The 19560-nt window shown below is 35.1% G+C and overlaps 1 pseudogene; it reads right to left on the reverse strand.

Annotated features, from left to right (window-relative positions):
- Positions 1 to 15411: 15411 nt before the first annotated feature.
- On the reverse strand, positions 15412 to 18931 carry LOC114761716 (endo-1,4-beta-xylanase 1-like; annotated as a pseudogene).
- Between the last annotated feature and the right edge of the window lie 629 nt (positions 18932 to 19560).

Raw genomic sequence — 19560 nt, forward strand, 5'->3', positions numbered from 1 at the left:
AAAAAAACCCAAACTTCATTCTGCTTCTTCCCCATTCCCATCTGAAAATCTCATCCACTCTATTAATGTCAATCATTGGCAAAAATCGCTTGTGTTTTTGGTTTGGTGTGTGTTTGGTCATTCAAGTTGGGGTTTTATTATAGGTGGGTAGGGTGATTATGGGTGTTCTATTTCTGGTATATTGTGGGTGGATTGAAGGTGGGTTTGCTCTGTCTGGGCATAGTTTAGGGGGAACTGATGAGAAAGATGAAGGTTGGTGTGATTAGAAACCCTTACTGCGAAATAGGAAAATATGTTGTCAATAGGCCGCGACAGTTGTCAATATAGCTCCTTGACTTGTCAATAATAAAGCATTGTACAGATTTACATTAACTGATTTTTAAATTTTTTTACAAAAGGCCATGACCTTCTGTACCCTTGACTCATTGGTAGAGGTCACAAAAAGAGGAAGAAGAGGCAACAAAGAAGGGTGAGTAGTTACATGAGACAAAAACAAAAAAAAAAGCCACTTTGATCCTAGACAAATGATGGCAAAAGAATTTTTCATAAATAGAAGTGACATAAATTTTTTTGGTAGATGTCACAGCACACACAAATAATTAGTTTAATACTGGATACATGCAACTATTTGTTTTTTAATGGGGTTATAAAATCAGTGTAATTACATGTATATGAAGTTGTAAATGAAAGTTAACTGTGTATTACATTCTGATACATAGTTAGTTGTCATTATCCGCACCCTTTATTGTCAATATATACTTCGTCACTTGTCACTCACTGCACCATCAGTTGTCAATTAATGTGCTGATATAAATTTAAAAAAATATGATTTTCGTTACATGATGTTATACAATGTCATACAATATCACTAATTCCTCAAAACTAATCCATTTTTTATAATGTGATATAGAATAGTTATTAAAAGTCAATTATCACTGATATGAAGTCATAAAATCACTTGTCATGAACAACAAATTCACTTGTTAATGGTTTTGCTCTGTGCTGACGTTAGTTTAGTAGCAAAGGAAGAAAAAGATGAAGTTAGTGTGGGTAGAAACTCTTAGCACGAAATGGGATATTGTGTTGTCAATCAGGCCGTGATAGTTGTCAATGTGTGCCACGACAGTTGTCAACGTAGCTCCTTAACTTGTCAATAGCAGTTGCATGATTCTTGATGCAGGTTTAAATTACTGATGACGACATCTGAAAAGCATCTATTTTGCTTTGTTCACATAGAGGAAAGTTTATAAATGATAGAGAAGATGATATGAGATATGTGGGAGGTAGTGTAAGAACAACAATATAAAGGAGGGCACAAGTTATGAAGAATTGAAGGAAATTATATCATCAATTGCTAGAAAAGAAAGTGACTCATTTCTTTTGAAATTCTCAGTTGTGTATAGCTCAACAGCATCCGACGTAGAAATTAACAACCTAAGTTATCCAAAATAACAAGTAATATAACAGAAGTTAATAACAAGTGATATAACAATTTATAACAAATGAATGTGTGAATATTAATAATTAATGTTCAAAATTTTATAACTGAAGGTGTCATTTATTTATAATGTTAAGTGATATTTGCATTAAAATATAATTATTAAGAAGAAGGTGTTACTCAGATTTATGTTCAATTGATAAAAGACAGTGCCTACATTAACAAGTCACAGTACTCTATTGGCAATTACAGTGCCACCATTGACAAGTTAGTGTGCCACCATTGACAACTGATAATCCGCTGCAACGTCTGACCATATCTGTCGCGGCACCCCCATTTGTCCCAAGGAGTTGCCATTCTGTGTAAGGCACCGGGGCACCTAATCATATCCGCCGCAGTGCCCAAACCTTTCGAGAAGTTATTTGGTGAACAACAAGTCACAGTGCTACCATTGACAAGTCAGTGTGCTACCATTCATAAGTCATAGTGCCACCATTGATAAATCATAGTGCTCCATTGACAAGTCATAGTGCCATCATTAACACTTCATTAATAATAATTATATATGACAATATAATCAAAATATAATATGACAGAGTAATTAAAAAATATCATATGATACTAAAACAGGTTATGTAACTTGAATCATATTGTTGACAACTTATATCAGCAAATTAATTGACAAGTTACAATGCTCCATTGACAAGTTATAATAGGTCTAATAACAATGTAGGGTGCGAATAATGACAATTGAAATGACAGCAGAATCTAACATGCCAAGTTACACTGAAACCATTAACAAGTGAATATGTTGTTTATGACAAGTGATTTTATGATTTCATATCAGTGATGATTGACTTTTAATAGCTATTCTATATCATATTATAAAAAATATATTAGTTTTGAGGAATTAGTGATATTGTATGACGTTGTATAACATTATGTAATAAAATCATATTTTTTTAAAATTTATATCAGTACATTAATTGACAACTGATGGTGCAGTGAGTGACAAGTGACGAAGCATGTATTGACAATGAAGGGTGCGGATAATGACACACAAACTATGTATCAGAATGTAATACACAGTTAACTTTCATTTACAACTTCATATACATGTAATTACACTGATTTTATAACCCCATTAAAAAAAACAATAGTTGCATGTATCCAGTATTAAACTAATTATTTGTGTGTGTGTTGTGACATCTACCAAAAAAATTTATGTCACTTCTATTTATGAAAAAATTCTTTTGCCATCATTTGTCTAGGATCAAAGTGGTTTTTTTTTTTTTTTTGCCTCATGTAACTACTCACCCTTCTTTGTTGCCTCTTCTTCCTCTTTTTGTGACCTCTACCAATGAGTCAAGGGTACAGAAGGTCATGGCCTTTGTGTAAAAAATTTAAAAAATCAGTTAATGTAAATCTGTACAATGCTGTTACTATTGACAAGTCAAGGAGCTCTATTGACAACTGTCGCGACCCTATTGACAACATATTTTCTATTTCGCAATAAGGGTTTCTAATCACACCAACCTTCATCTTTCTCATCAGTTCCCCCTGAAACTATGCCCAGACAGAGCAAGCCCACCTTCAATCCACCCACAATATACCCAGAAATAGAACACCCATAATCACCCTACCCACCTATAATAAAACCCCAATTGAATGACCAAACACACACCAAACCAAAAACACAAGCAATTTTTGCCAATGATTGACATTAATAGAGTGGATGAGATTTTCAGATGGGAATGGGGGAAGAAGTAGAATGAAGTTTGGGTTTTTTCTCTCTTGCTTCTTGCGTACAGAGTGTTCATTTTCAGACTGAAAAACAGGGCATTTCACCAGGGGCAGAGGCGTCATTTTGCAATTCATCAAATTGCACTGAAGTCCCTTTGGACTTCAGAATTATTACCAAATTTCCTGGGACCTTTTTGTAGTATTTTGTGTTGCATGGGACCTCAATGTCATTTTCCCTATAAAATAGGCTTAGAGACGAAAGAAAAATCTGACTTAGAGTGCTCTTGTGAAGGAATAATTTTGTCTGCACCACCAACCATTAGCTTAATTCGTACGTGAAAATTCGCTGCTTTTCCTTGTTTATTTTCCCAGACACTTACGTCCCATCCCATTCAACGATAATATTGAGGTGCTTTTGAGTGTTCACACATCATCTTTATATGATTGGTAATGTCTTCCCGAGTTCCCGCCCAGCTGAAATCTTCGAACCAATACTCCCAAAATTGGCACCAGGGCATTCAACATTAATTATACTGAAAAGAAACACCAGGCCCAGTGCCCCGCGTTCAATGTTATTTCATTCATGAATAGATGCCATACACGTGTCCTTATGCCGTGCTACATCGACCTTGGTCAGCGATATGCAAAATATATATGTATATATTTTCATTTTAAAAAGATCAATATGAATTGCAGAAATTATCTGTCCCAGCTCTCAGGAGAAATTCACTTGCCCATTTCTTACTACGAAGAGTTTACGCATTGTTTGGTCTAATAAAAATTTACCCATCGACATTTACTATCCTCCACACACAGAGAGAGAGAGAGAGAGAGGGATTGATATTTCTCTACGAATGAACACGCCGTTCGACTACTTCCTCGAAGATGAAAAGCTTACTGTCACCCAAAAAAAAAAAACAAGAAAGATGATGATGAGGAGCTTCCTCTTAAGATTAAAATAAACTTTCACATCCTTCAATGATGCGCATATGGATGTATTGGAAATACATGTTTCTATAAATAAGATCTTATAATTAAGTTTGGGAGTAGTATATAAAACTTACTGTTGTTCCGCCATTGACTTAAATGTGACGCGTCAGATACTTTGAATCATCTCCGCCCATACGTAACACGTTAGGGCATGAAATAAAGCAAATCACTTTGCCGAGTCCCATCGATCCATCCTCTATACGAAGGAGGAGTACTGACGGTTTAATCGCTTTCCCAAGTCAATAATCAATAAGTCCTATGGAAACTCGAAGGCTTGTTTGGTTGCGGTAATGTTAATTGGGAAAAAAGGACAGGATAAAAAGATATTTAGGGTCTACATATCATGTGTCTCCCTTTTAAAGCTTAATACAAACTTCAGTCCTTTAAATTATTGTTATTTTAGTTTTGGTTCTTTGGTTTTTTAAATTGCTTTTCATTTAAAACACTGGTTCTTATAATCTAATAAAAATTTTAACCATTTTGATCATAGAAGGGCCAAAACATATGATTTAAAAACTGAGAGATTGAAACTAAAATGAGTAAAAATTTCAAGGATTAAAAATTATATTAACCTTATTTTCAATAATGTTTTAACTTCCCAAGTGTTTTTCTCAGATCGTCTGATTTTTTATAAATTGACCGAAAATGTCTGTTTATATCATATTTTCCAATCTGGGGAATCCAAATAGGATCTCCCCCCCCCCAAAAAAAACAGAGAATAGGCGTGGATGAGTCTAACAAGGGCGTCGCATAATTTAATTCAAAATATTAAAAAAATTTAAAGACTATAAATATTTTCACTTTATTATATATCCTTCAGTAAATTAAATTTCACCCGCTTCAATTCAAATCTACTCAGTCATCAACAAAGAAACCTTACACCTACACATATACTAGAATTTAAATATAAGCAATATTTTATAATATAATTATATTATAAAATAAATTTTATATTTAGAACTGGATAAATATACTAGACGCTCATGCTTCAAATCCTTACCGGGCGAGGATCAGTTCATGATTTAAAAGCTCAATATTAATTATCAATATACATACACACTCGTGTACGAGAAGCCGAAAACTAAATATGAGTTTGACATACAAATCTGAAAGCAGGAGGTGTGTGGATTTGTCTAAAAGTATTTTCTAAAAATAATTTTTTGTAAATTAAAATAAATTTCTCTATATATTTATTTTATATGTTTAGTTTATATCTAAATATCCCTGAAATTGTATACGCCTGTTTGGCTTTTCACATCTGGGTACCCACTAAAAAGTCCATTTACTGAACCCCGCTCTCACCGGACTGCTGTGCCGTTCAGTTTCACCGTTTTCGAAATCCTCTCCAAAAGTTCGTGTAGACAAGCCTACTTAGGAATTACCTTTGCATTTAACATTTCCAGTTAGAAAGTGCCCCCAAAATTCTTGGATCATAATGGCAATCCTCTCCCTCCGCATAGGATTTTGCATGAAAAATGAAGAGGTGTGTTTTTAAAAAGTTATGTTTTTACATAAATTTATTAAATTAATAAATTTATATGATGGGTTATGTTTTCATATAAATTAATATATTTATATGAAGGGTTGTGTAGGAAGTTAAAACATTAAATAGCCTACATACTAAATATATTGTATTTAACAAAGGGTCATATAAAAAGTTAAAACATTAAATGAACCTACATACCAAATTTATTGTATTTATTTAAATTATGTTATTCATGAACTAACATATAGATGTGACTTTTTATTTAACAAGGTATTATTTCAAAAAGTATCTCTTTGAGACATTATTCCATTGTCTATATAAACCCTTCACTCTCACTTCATTTGTGAGATATACAACACAACATAACACAAACACCAAGATCTAACTCGTTACTTTTGTTTTTGAATGTACACAAAGATAGAGTTAAATTATCACTTTATAAAAATCATTATTGTCTTTACTTGAATTTTGAGAGTACAATCCATATTCAAGGGTCTTTATTGCATCCTGAAAAAAATTCGTCAGGCATCCCAACTTGCTCTCTATAAGACAAGTATAAGTGGAGGCGAATTAAACTTAAAGAAAAATACTACTCACATCTTAAAAATATCATGCATCGCTTTATTTTTCATCCCTTCTTCTTTTCCTCTTTACAGAACCATTCCCGCTAACACAAGCATTGAAAATACAGGAACGCAATAGATGGCCCAACGACTATACAGAGACTCGTGTCCTTGTATAGTCCACATCTCAGAGCAATTCCACATGCTAAGTTTCTTCTTGAATGCATGTATGAATACCTAAATTTTTTTTTAATTCAACATGCCAGGTTTTACATTATTTATACTTTTTACTGCGTATATTATTGGGGATATCAAATTTTACATAATAAAAATTAAATATTATCAAACTAATGTCCTTTACAGTAATTATATATTATTTAAACAATTTCGAATTTATGAAATTACTTCTTTTTGGTGCTTAATATAATACACTTTCAACTATGCTATAGGGATTAAAAAATATTTATAGTTGAAAGGTAGTTTATCTGATTAAAATGGTAAAAAAAAAAAAAAGGTATTACTTCCCAATATTTTCCTTAAATTAAAAATAGTATTTTTAAATAATGTTTATTTTCCTTACATAATTTCTCTCCACAACACAGTGAATGAGAAAGAATGCAATGCTACTTGATTTGTTGTAATAGGGTTCACACGGAGGATCACGGATATATTTAAAAAAATATCTGAGAGTTAAAGTAAGGGTTTTTTTTTTGTTTTTTTTTTTTTTTGGGCGTGGGGGTGGGGGGCTTTGTGTGATGATGGAATGATTCGAAAAGAAGAGGGGAAGGGAGCTGGGGATGAAAACTGGAAAGTGAAGGTGCCACTGCCTCCCATGGTCACGCACACCCACTTTCCCGGGTTAAGGACTGCGGGCCCCACCCCAGGCTGCCCCCCCGAGACTCCCGCGCTACTCTCTCTCCCTCTCTGAGTCAAGCAAGTAAAGGGGGCATATGTGTGTGTGTGAAGGAGGAGATTGGACGTTTCTAACTTTTGGAACTGCCAGTGTTAGAGTCATTAACGTACTGACTTGCCAGAATCCTATTCCTCTTCACTTGTCACTCTTCTCCTTCACTATTCTCTTCGCCCCTTCCCCATGCCCCTCTCCCTTCCTCACTGCGCCTTCACCCCCAATTAAATACATCACCCTTTTGTTTTGTTGAGCGCTGGTCATCTATAATTAGAAACAACGCTCCCCCTCATGCAAATTCCAAATGTAATATTAAGGGTACTTTTATAATCGTTTATAAATTACTTTTTAATTATTAATTATGATTTATAAAATATAAGATAAATATATAAAAAGAGTTTTACCTCGACCCACATAAAACATGTTATGAAACGTGTTTATGAGTAATTTCTAAAACCATGCCGAATAAAGCTTAATATGTTTGTTGTGAATGTGTTTGATTGTACATCCTCTAGTTGAGATTTAATGTAGACCACTAAGATTTAATATGTAATTTTTTACTTTTAAATAAGTATATAATTTAAAATAAATATAATATCTTAACTGTAACTTTTTAAAAAAATATATTGTTTATTTAAAAATTATTAGTTGAAAATTTTAAATCCAAAACATTAAAACTGGTTTTGAATTGTTTAGATTTCATTACAGTAATGAGCATCTTGCTCGTCGCTGCGATGAACATTGAAATTAATTCCTTAATCAAGCGTCATGATACTCATCGCTATTCCTTGGTTTATATTATATGTCTCTTTTTAACTAACTCATACATATAAATAAAAACAGTTAAAAGTATTAACTTTGTTATAAAATTCAAATAATTTTTAATATTATTTTTATTGACTATACTAAACCCTAACGTCGTACTAGTTTTTATTCCCTCGTTGCTCTTATCAAATATAAGCATATATGACCAAAAAAAATTAATGCCCCTTAAAACTAAGCAAATATATTATAAAAAGAACAAAAAATACTTGTCAGTTGATGAGGGAGTATTAAATTAAAAAAAAATACATCAGTCTGCATACCCTATGCTACTTTATTTCTTGGACGTAGCAATCCTGGAGACACCGAGTAATGAACATTATTGATGATAGTTTTGTGTGCAAAAGAGAGGTGGTGGTGGCGGCGGATGTAACACCGGACACCGTGTCGTAATTGATCAAGGAATGGCTGAATACGTAATTGCAATTCCATGATTAATTAGTTTCTTGTTACGGAAAAGGTTTTAGTTAATTAGCCGAACAGGTCATTTTCGAGGATGGCTTCAGCGGGCTTGTTAACCCAATAATCACGGGGATTATTAATCAATTAATTAATGTTCGAGTAAAATTAAAATTGCATGTTCATAAGTCATACTAATATATGGCGATTCCTTCAGCCTCACTTCAGATTTCCAGTCGCGTTACGGTGTAGCTGTCTATTATGGGGCAGCTTCTTTTTTGCAATCACATCACCATCAAAATCATCATCATATATAAAATGAGCTGTTCCTGTCCCATCACTCCCAAAGTTACTCATGCATTTCCCCCCCTTTTCATTAAAGCAGCCTTCATCATTTCACACTTCTTTTTACAAAATATTTTTTCACATTTTTTATATTTATTATTCTGTGTATTCACTTATAAATAGATATACTATCCATGATTTTATGTACATGAGTTAAATAAATAATTTATTTTGATTCTAAATATAAAATTATAATTTATTTTTATACAAATTTTATAATTTTTTTCAATGCATCTTATTGATTATACATATAATGTATATAATTAGAAAATATATTATGTATGAAAAAATCAGCACATTTATTATAAATTAAATAACTAATTTAACTATTTTTTAATACACATCAAATAGTTATTGAGTTATCATATTAAGCACTAGAGAGAGTATAGTCTAATACTATGTATTGGTACTTTAGAGAGATCACAATTTTTATTATTAACTAGTTTGTTTGATTTTCTCAGTTTATCCAAATCAATTAAGTATATAAGAAGTCTTCTAGGAGAAGTTTTTGGTCTATTTTTTAAAGGTCGAGAGGGTAAAAATCAACATGATGTTGAAATTAAGTGTGATTAATAAGGATAATATTGAAAATCACCTAAATTTCATGAAAAATCTAATGCTTTTAGTTATTTTTATCGGTGCATGAGAATTAATTAAAGATTAAAATATATATTTAGTCCTTGAAAATTATACAAGGTTTCAACTTGGCTTCTTACTTTTAAAAAGTATATTTATAGTTATCTGACATTAAAATTGTTAATAAAAATAATGATATTGAGATCTTAAATCTTAATAAAATATTTTTAAATGCTGACGTATTAACTTTAATTTTTAAAATAACTATGATTGTTAAAAAAAAAGCATCATTTGCATTTAATAATCTTATGATTAAAAGATTAAAATATACTTTTAAAAGTTAATGAACCAAAATAAAACTCTGCATAATTTTGAAAGATCAAGTGTATGCTTTAACCTTAGTTAAAAATGCCTTATACTATAGACCAGAGAGAGTATTTCTTATATTAAGTATAAGATGGAGTATGTTAATAAATACATATATTAAAAAATTAGCTAAATTAGTTATTTATAAAATAAAAATATATATTAGTTTTAAAATTGATTAATAAAAATAAATAATTAAGGTCTTATATTTATGATTAAAATAAAAAAATTTATAAACTTTTAAATTTAGGAGTGGATTATTTTATAGCTAAAGTCATAATGATTAATAGACAACAGTTGCATTCTCTTCCTTTCACTCAGAATGCCCTGCTCTCAAGGCGGTTATTTTTAACAATGATCACTTTCTTTGCCCAAAGGCTTGCCCAGAAACTGACCGTCAAAAATTATTTTGAGCTGTTGCTAATAATTCTGCAGCTAAGATTGAATGGCAATGTGTAGATGTTTTTGCTGAAAATTTGAAGTTGCTAGATGCAAGGCCTTTTGTAAAGCTTTTCCCGGTTTTAAGGCAGGGCAATTATGCTGCAGACTTCATTGTAGTTTGTGCAAAGAATGGGGTGAGCTCCAGTGTAGTGCTAGCTTTAGCCTCACCCCGTCTCTAGCAAACTTTGATGACTGATGCTTTGTTTCTACAAGGAGAGATTTAAATTTACGAATGAGACTTAGTGCTAGGGATCGTGAGGGCATTGGTTAATTTGTATTTGACAGCACCTTGTTTTGCTGGCCGTGTGGTGTTGCTCTCTATTCCCATTAATAAAATGTGCTTGTTGGTTAAAATTAAACTAAGATGCCAACAATTATGGATAAATCTAGGAGCCATAATAACCTATGTAACTAATAAGTTGATTTGAATTGATCACACACATATTTATCTAACATCACGTTTTAATTAATTCATTTTCTGCAAACACTAATTCGTTTCGGTGACATGCAAATAATTTTTCATGAACATTTAAAGTCACATACACAGAGTCTTAACTCACTAAAAGAAAAAAAAAAACAAAAAACGCGTTAATTGTTGGGGTCAATTGGACCAAAGCAAAAACGAAAGAAATGGAGTACTTGCGAACTTTACAATAAAATAACATAAATTTTGAGTGAGGATCCTCAGGAGAATCAAAATTAGGTAAAAGTCGCATTCTTCTCATCTCTTATCTTTTGCAAATATGGACTGGTTTTACGGCCATGTTTTAAACTTCCAGTAAATTTGTAATTAACTTCACCACCTGGATTATCAGCTTTGAGCCAAGGCGTTACAAAAGATAAAACAGAGGAGTCACACGTAGGCAGATGAGAACGGTTGAGAATAATATTACTGGCAAAAAAAAAATGCTGTAATTATATAGTTAATCATCATCATTTAGAGATTTTCTGTTTCGAATATTTTACTAATAATCAAATACTCATTACTGGAAAGATGACTGATAAGAGCACATTTTTGTACAGCTTTAACCAAACAGACTTCATTATTCACACTGAGAGCAGTTAATTAGTAATTGTTATTCTAATATATTGATTAAGATAATGAGGATGGAGATTGTATGGTAGGAAATAAAGTAGCGATCTTTGTGCCTGCCATTATCAAAATAAGGCAAATTCTAAAAAATTAAAGCTGGTGAGAAAATTATGCGAATAGATGCTAAGCAGAAGACAGTTCTTGGAGGGCCCATGTCTGCCATTAAATCATATCATTCATGTTTAGCGGCCACCTTTCCCAATTTAATTAGTCATAAATATTCAACAACTAACTTTGTTGCGTAAGGAAGACAAAGCCAATCAAGAGCTATTTCAACAGTTGCGTGTTAATGATATTATATCTGATTGATTATCTTTAACAACTTGTTAAGCAAACTAATCCAACTTTAGAGTAAGAATCCGAGGGGATAATTAATCTTTCATCTCGTCACTAAACATAATAAACAGTCGTAGTATGCGTTTGTGTGGACCAACATCTTCCACAACTACGAATTTAATAATGTTACCATTAGTTCAACTAATTAATTAATGGGATCCTCCTTCCAGCTGCTGGATAATCAGTCGAATCTTTATGCAAAAGAGAGAAAAGGAAGAAAATACCGCTTGCTTTATTAGGTAAAATATTCGGATTTGCTGTCAAACAATGAACGAAAGAGGATTAAGCGTCCAAAACATCTTATTTAGTCAACAATAAATTATTCATATTATTCAATTAACGTGTAACAGTAAAGTTGGATCAATGTCGAGCACAGTAATAAGCACTACATATTTGACTAATGCAAGGAAAAGATTGATTATGTCTAATTAAAGAGATTTTTAGATTGATTTGACGGAAAAAGACAGAACAAATTCCCGTAAATAAAATTAAACTATCCTAGTGCAGTTAAAAAAAACAGTGACTATGTTTCGGTCTTGTCATTTGCATAATCCTTTTACGCTTCTTAAACACATCATTGATCAATTAGACTGCTCATCAAAACCTGCTGATGAGTTCCAACGGAAACATGTATATTTTTTTAACTCAAGTGAACAAACTGCTCCTTTTTTGGGGGGGAAAAAAAAGAGAGGCCAGAACATGACTCTCCACAATTAGAGAACCGCGTAAAAAACAGATCATGGAAGTGCCCATATGCAGTATACACATGTAATGCATAAAAGCAGGGAATTTTTCATGGCCACAAAAAAGGAAACAGAGAATTTTTCATCATCAAAACAAAATAATTAACGTCATGTCATTAATTGGGTCAGAGCAACATTACAAAGGCGTGGAGCTGGGACGACTTTTATATGATAATTGAAATTGATGCATGAATTAGACCAAGTTAATAATTCTACCCAATAGTTTATGATTTTACATGCGAGTGATGGCCAGGAGGATTCTGCCCCTTTTCCCAACCTGCCTTCTAAATTATGCAGACTCCTTTTGGGTAAAAAGTTTTAGCAGTAAATAAAATAATAACTAAAAAGCGTTTTAAGTGCGTTGCCTTTGTCGATGTATTAATTAATAATTTGTTAGACTTCCTTGGCCCTTCAATCCCTCGGATTATGGATTGTTAAAAATGTTGATGATTTTGTTTTGCTTCTTTTAAACACGGATTGATTAAAGCCGAGACTACAAAAGGGGTAACTTTGAAAAGAATCTCTTTTCCATTTTTGCCGTTTTCGAGTGAACGTCGTAATAATGCGAGCAACCACCGGCAAGAGAATCACAATACTTGTTTATTCAATTTCTTGACGATCAAATCTGATTGACGCAAACGGCTTTTTAAAATTTGAGTGTTAGCATTGATTACTATATAATAAACCAGTTTAATAATACCGATAGAAATCCGATCATGATTTGCAATTAGTCTCCCTGCATGCTCGCCATGTGTCATAATGAAGATTATAATATCTCAGACGTGGCTTCTCAGTTCTGACCCAGAGATCATCAAAATATATAGATGTGTGTGTGTGTGTGTGTCTGCCTACAACCCTAGTAATACCCACAGGAATTCTAGCCTGTTTTGATACAGCCAATCATTACAAATTGAAAAATTTAAACTGAACTCATTTATTCTATTCTGTTAACATATAAACACTACATACTGCGTTGCACGTGTTGCTTCAGCCTCTTTTTTTTTTTTTTGTAGTGTGTGTGTGTGTATTCGAGTGGTCAATTCAACAGAAACACTGGAAAAAGAAGAGTTAAAGCTATAAAAGATTAATGTAAAATTGAACTGAATAGTTTGTTATTTTCGACAGGGTACAAAACGTTACAACAACCAATACACGAGACACAAAATGAGTAGTGTTAATCTAGGAAAGTAAATAATAAAAACATTTGCGATGATCTTTCAGACTCTTCCATGAAAACTCTGGGAAATCAACCCAGAAAGGTAAGGACAAGGCACGTACCACCGCTGGGCCTTATTGCCCCCCCTTTTCATAAACATTGTGGAGTAGACGTTGAGAAGGAGCCATGTTAATTATTTGTAGTTATTTAATTTTTTTAATATTATACATAAATAGCAATATGCAGATGAGAGAAGTAAAATAAAATAATAGAGTATACAAACGTTAATTAATTGGGTCGAATATTATATGGAGAAGAAGCAATGGCCAATAGGTCCGTACACGGAAGCATGGCTGAGACGGAGTAGGAGAGAGGTCACAGGCAGAGGGAGAGACATGAATGCTACTCTCACTCAACTCTCAGTCTTGACGATCTTCACATAAAATATTAATAAATGTGATTGACGCGAAAGAGAGAAAACTGCGTCTTTTTATGCGGACACATATCTGAGACTGAGATATTGGGAGTGTGCGCGCGGTGGGTGTACAGTCCCAGTCTTCGCCTTCACTTCACTTCACTTCCAGTCTTCTCTCCGTCTCTTTCTCTCTGCAATTTTTACCCTCACAGTCATGGCCCCCCTCCTCTCTCTGTTCCCTCTGACACTCCCCGGGACCCACCAACGGTGTCGTTTCAACCAGGGCGCGCGATAACAGCGCGCGAGCTGTTTCCCAATGCACTGCCGTCCCCCACCATCCTCTCGCCAGAACCTCTCTTTCATGTGCGTCGCCCGCATAATGTTGAAGGTTAAGGCGTACCACAGTGACAAGGGGGAGAAAACAGAGCAGATCAACCAATGTTTAGTGTTAGTGAATGATATAAAATTTATAACAAACTACACTCATTTTGTACACACACAGGACAGAGGCTAAGAGAGCATGAGCAGGGGGCGAGATAGCGGCAAGACTCACTGTGTGCCCATGTGAGAAGTGGGCTCCTTTTGAGGAAGGTCCAGGTATATGGATGGGACTCCCTGTGGGGCCTCCTCTCTGGGTATATATTTTCTCTCAAATATCATACTTCCCACTATATACACATTGATATGTAGAATTTCAGAGACATGTTGTGACGGGTGGAGTCGAAGAAACAGGAGGAGGGGTAGATGGCGGGAGTTTGTCAAGTTGATGTGAGTGGCGTGAGTGAGTGTGTGTCTTCTGGGGGGGCCATCCCATGTTTTCGATTTGATGGCCACTTAATGGGCTTTCACCCATATCTGATTTACTTTCCATTTTCAGATCTCCTAGTTACTACTACTATTATACTACCTTTTATTTTAGTTATAATTGCCTCCGCGCTAGCAACTCATAGTTTTGATTCGCTATGGAGACGCGTGTGTTTATGTATGCATCGCATTTCTCTGATCTTCTTATCTCTTGAAAACTAAAGAACTGGCGCAAATAATTGAGCCACGACCCAGATTGAGGTTGATGGTGGGGTTCGGGAGGTGAATGTTGTCATTTTCATCCTCCTCATCGTGTGAAATCGTATGGAAGCAGCTGGTTGCGTAATCAGAGCGAACCCAAGAGATCCTACTTCGTCTCTTATCGGCTCATGTTAGTCAACGAATCAATCAAGTAGCGTTGTTGAGGGAGGAGATTTGTTCCCTTTTTTTTTTTTTGGTAAAGGATTTGTTCCCTTTTTTTTTTTTTGGTAAAGGATTTGTTCCCTTCATTCTTCATTCATCTATCCATTCCTTTTGGGCTATTTTATGTATGAGGCCTGTGATGGGCTTCATGGCTGGATTAGGGCCTGCAGGCCTCGCACTTTGATGATTCTAGGTTTGAGTAAACCAATTCAATACAAATCATTCGTGGGTTCGTGGACGGGCCGCGGAATACCCCGTCATCATCAACAATCCCACTAGACTCGCATGCATGCGTATAAACATAACGTCACAAACTTTTCTACAATTTTCTTTGCACAGAATTGCAATTGGGTGAAACACGACACTTATAAATCTAAGGATCTCAGCAGGGGAGAATCCCCCTTGTCGACAACAATCGTCTTGAAAGTATTCTTCGATGGGGTGGCCACCTCCCCGCTGGATGTTCCGTGGAAGCCTCTAAAACCAGACTGCCCTTCTTCGTCAACATGGCCATGTTTATGAGATAGCCACTCTTGCTTCAGAGCAAGGAATCTTTTCCCGGCTTCATTGATCTCACCTTCCGCATCCGTCAAGTGTGAATCGTTCCTGCTTATATAAAGTTCCCAGAATCCCCACAGCATTATGCCGTCTAGATTGGTGGACGAGACATCAAGCTCTGCGAACCAAATTGGCAGGCCAAGAATGCCCAAATTATCCAAGGTAGAACAAACAATGGGTCCCACTGGACTGTCTGACCCTGAATACCGATTCCCCCAACAGGTGCGCCTTGCTTTTGCAGATCAGTAACATGTCGAATGTATTTTTCTGGATATGATCTGGAATCACGTCCATCTCCAACATTATCATCATTTACACACAGGGTAACAGATGGATCTAGTTTACGTGCAACCTTGAACATGTCCACTCTGATGTATTTACCTAGTCTGTCTTGATAAAATGAACCACGCATCATTTCATTATTCACATCGTAATGCTTGAACTTGCCCATGCAGTGAATCAGAAGCCCTATCAACCGATTTTTGACAGCCTTAACCAAATCATCTCTACTCAACGATATAATTCACTGCAGAACTGTGCCATCTTTTTCCAAAAAGATGCAATGCCCACGGGTTTGTATCTTGTACTTCTGACACAAGGATAACATATCATCCGCGTCTTTATTGTTAAAATTTCCCTGTTGTGGTTCTGTCCAATGCCACTTCAACTCATTCCCAAACACAGCCCAATTGAAATTTCTCAAAAACAAGTCAACAAAATCTTCATTGTCAATGTTTGTTCTGTTGATGCATGATCCCATCGGAAAGTCGTTCTGTATTTGTCTAACTTCCACAAAGGTTTTTCTGCCTGAGTCTAGTCCTGTGAATTTAAGCATAACATCACGCTTGCGTATCTGCGCGGCATCAATTGAGAAATGTTTCAAATGACAATTTGAGGAATTCTAAGGATGACGCCAAGCAAAGCTTAACACGTCCGGTCAATGAACAATGGAATAACAAAATGATAACCCACTTCCTATTAACAATGCCTAAGAATAATTTCAGGGTCGTATTCAGATTACAAAGAAAAACGGGCGATAAAAAAGATGTGCCAGATGTCTGAAATTGTAATGCTTTCAGTATCATTTATTTTCTTTTCTATGGGGTCGGGAGATGGGCTATTGCCAGTAAGTTGCTCGGTCAAACCAGTACACGCACATACATTACAAGAATTTCTATCTATAGAGATATGTCCGTATTGAATAAATGACAAAGGTAGATGTTACCTTCTCTGTCTGCTCCTTTAAATATGCAAACCTTTTTTGCCTGTCAAGAGGGAATATCTAGAGTCCAGCAATCATCAAGTCAACACCAGAAGCAGGACCTCGGAAATGAACCATAACCTTTGATGGTGGCTTCTCGATTCTAAAGGACCCATCCATTTCATGCCATCTGTCATCAGCAACCTTAACGTGCCCACAATGGAACCGCTGGTTGTCAACAGAAAGAGCAACATTAACATTCTGTGAACCAGTTGATCTTAAACAAATGCGAACCCAATCAGATACTTGATATGTCAGGGAGAGTTTTAGTTTCTCAGTGATGATCTGTGCAGGACCCATCCATGGCTTGGTGCGATTCGTCACAAGGACGTAGCGCCCACTTAATTGTTCTGTAAACCCAGCGAACCTCTTGCCAACGGTGGAATAATACGAAGAGATTCGCTTCCAACACTTAAAGTACAGTTGCCAAGGGGAAACCATCCCTTGGAACCATCATCTAGATTGGTGTTCTCAATCACATTAATCCCAAAAGCAGCATCTGCAGAACAAATCCAAGATTAGTGTTTATATCTGCGTAACACTGCTCCTACTTGGCCGGCCTTCCATTTATAGCACACGAAACAACTCCAAGAATAATTGCAAGCTTATATTATTTTTGAGAGTCAATACTGACCTTAACATCAGGTGGTGTTGAAGGAGGTGATTTTGCTGCGCGCTTAACAAACAAAGTATTGACAAGAATGTCAGCGCATTTAAAGGGAACTTTCTCTTCATTTGAACCCATTCTTCATCTGTTGCCTGCACACTTCAGGATTAACATCTTTGCTCAGAAATGAGAATCGTCAAGGAAGCTTTTTCGTATCAGTTATTATTATGCGTAAAATTCATGATCAATTCTATATTATCTATGAGAAAAATCTGGCGACACCGCGTTTCTTTTCTCATTTTATCAAGATTATTCCCAGGAAAGTTATAACCCAGGGAGTATATAACATACAGAAATATGATAATCATTTAAACAAGAAAAAGAAAAGAAAAGAAGCTAACTCCGCAATTTCTATAAACTGGTCTCGAAGATCTGGCTTTTGGACACACAAAGTTGCCCTTACATCAGCGGAAGTAATCGTTCCCATGTATCCGAACAAAAGCAGTGACTTCGTAGGCAAGCTTACGCTGTACCTTTAGTGATCTCTAGCTGAATTCCATTCTAACTTCCTGCTCGTTCTGTCGCTGATGCAAAATACTTCCCAGTCCGACGAAGAATTTTCAAATCTTCCATGGAATTATGCAAAGCAATCTTGCAGCCTCTTCCAGACCAACTATTCAGGCCATCATCAAATGTAGGGTTTATAGTAATGTCCTCATCTCTAGCAGCATCACTTTCAGAGCTTGCACGCTTTCAAAATAGATGTATTGCATGTATGTTACAGTTTCACGCGCTTTAAAGCAAAATACTTCAACGTACTAATATTATTAGACCTAAAATAAAATTATAAGACCCAAGTGTGCAGAATTACATTATACTCATAAAGACTTGTGATCTCTGCTGATTGTATGAGCAGCTTAACTCCAGAAGCAGGTCCTTCCAGATAAAATATAGCCCGTTCAGGTATAGTTGGCAAGTAAACTGTCCTTTCTAACCTTGCCCAGCTGGCCTCTGTTACTGAATTCCTGAAGAGAGTAATAGTATTAAAATATTTTCAAACTCTTTAGAAGCAAATGATGGTTATTAAATTTTATACCTCCCAATGGTCATGTAACAAGTATCTGAATCTCGATATTGTAGCTTAATAGTAGCTATAACATCATATTTCTGATGAAGCCCAGATACTCCCACACAAGTTGAAACCTTGTAAGTGGAGCCAGCGGAAACTTTGCTTGTGATGTCCTGTTCCAGACCTTGCCACCATTCCTTACGGTTCGTGACAACAGCATAATTGCTACTTGACTTGATCAAAGTTCTCCCTCGTGAACCTGATTTAAGCTGAAACCACATAGCCATGGCAGCAATTAGGATGCCAAGAGTCCAGCCCTCTAGAGAAGTCGTGGTTAACTACGATGTTAATAGACTTCCTCTCACATGTACTAGAGCCGTTTCCTTTCATTATCTATCAAATAATGCCACATTAGAGAAGAAAATTAAAAATTGGAAAGTGAAAATCAAGCAGAAGATAATGAGGAAATCATTCAAGCTAAGTAATATTAATTGGCAAACTTTCAATTTTATTAGCCAGCTTATTTTTAACTTCTCTCAAAGACATATATACTGCAAGATTTTCTTAATTAACCACTCTTTTAAATCAGAGAAATGCGAAACAAACTCATGGCAGCGTATCTATACACTAAAAACTATATAGGTTAAATTTGATTAGTCAATTTAACTCTTGGCATCTGGCTACGAAAATTACGCGTGGCACAATTTACCTTTTACCTTTTCCTCTTCTCTGGGGACTGGGACGTTTAACTTGCCCTTTTCACTCTTAGAACCAGAAACTCATATTCTCAAAACATTGAAATTGACGATTCACAAAATGAAAAATGAACACTCTCACATGATTTAGTTAGTTTTTTTTTTCCCATGAAAAAAGGTCATTTGTATGTTGAATTGCCATAAGATCATCAGTACTCCTACATGATAATGGATATTGGGCAGTCAAAGAATGACATGAAAAAGTTGTGACAGTACTGATGAAAACGCTAAAGTGAATGCATAGCAGTCATACAATATAGAGTA

The sequence above is a fragment of the Neltuma alba genome, unplaced genomic scaffold (genome assembly GCF_004799145.2).
Source record: "Neltuma alba isolate B1F8T4 unplaced genomic scaffold, ASM479914v2 tig00011131_pilon, whole genome shotgun sequence".
Classification (NCBI taxonomy): Eukaryota; Viridiplantae; Streptophyta; class Magnoliopsida; order Fabales; family Fabaceae; genus Neltuma; species Neltuma alba.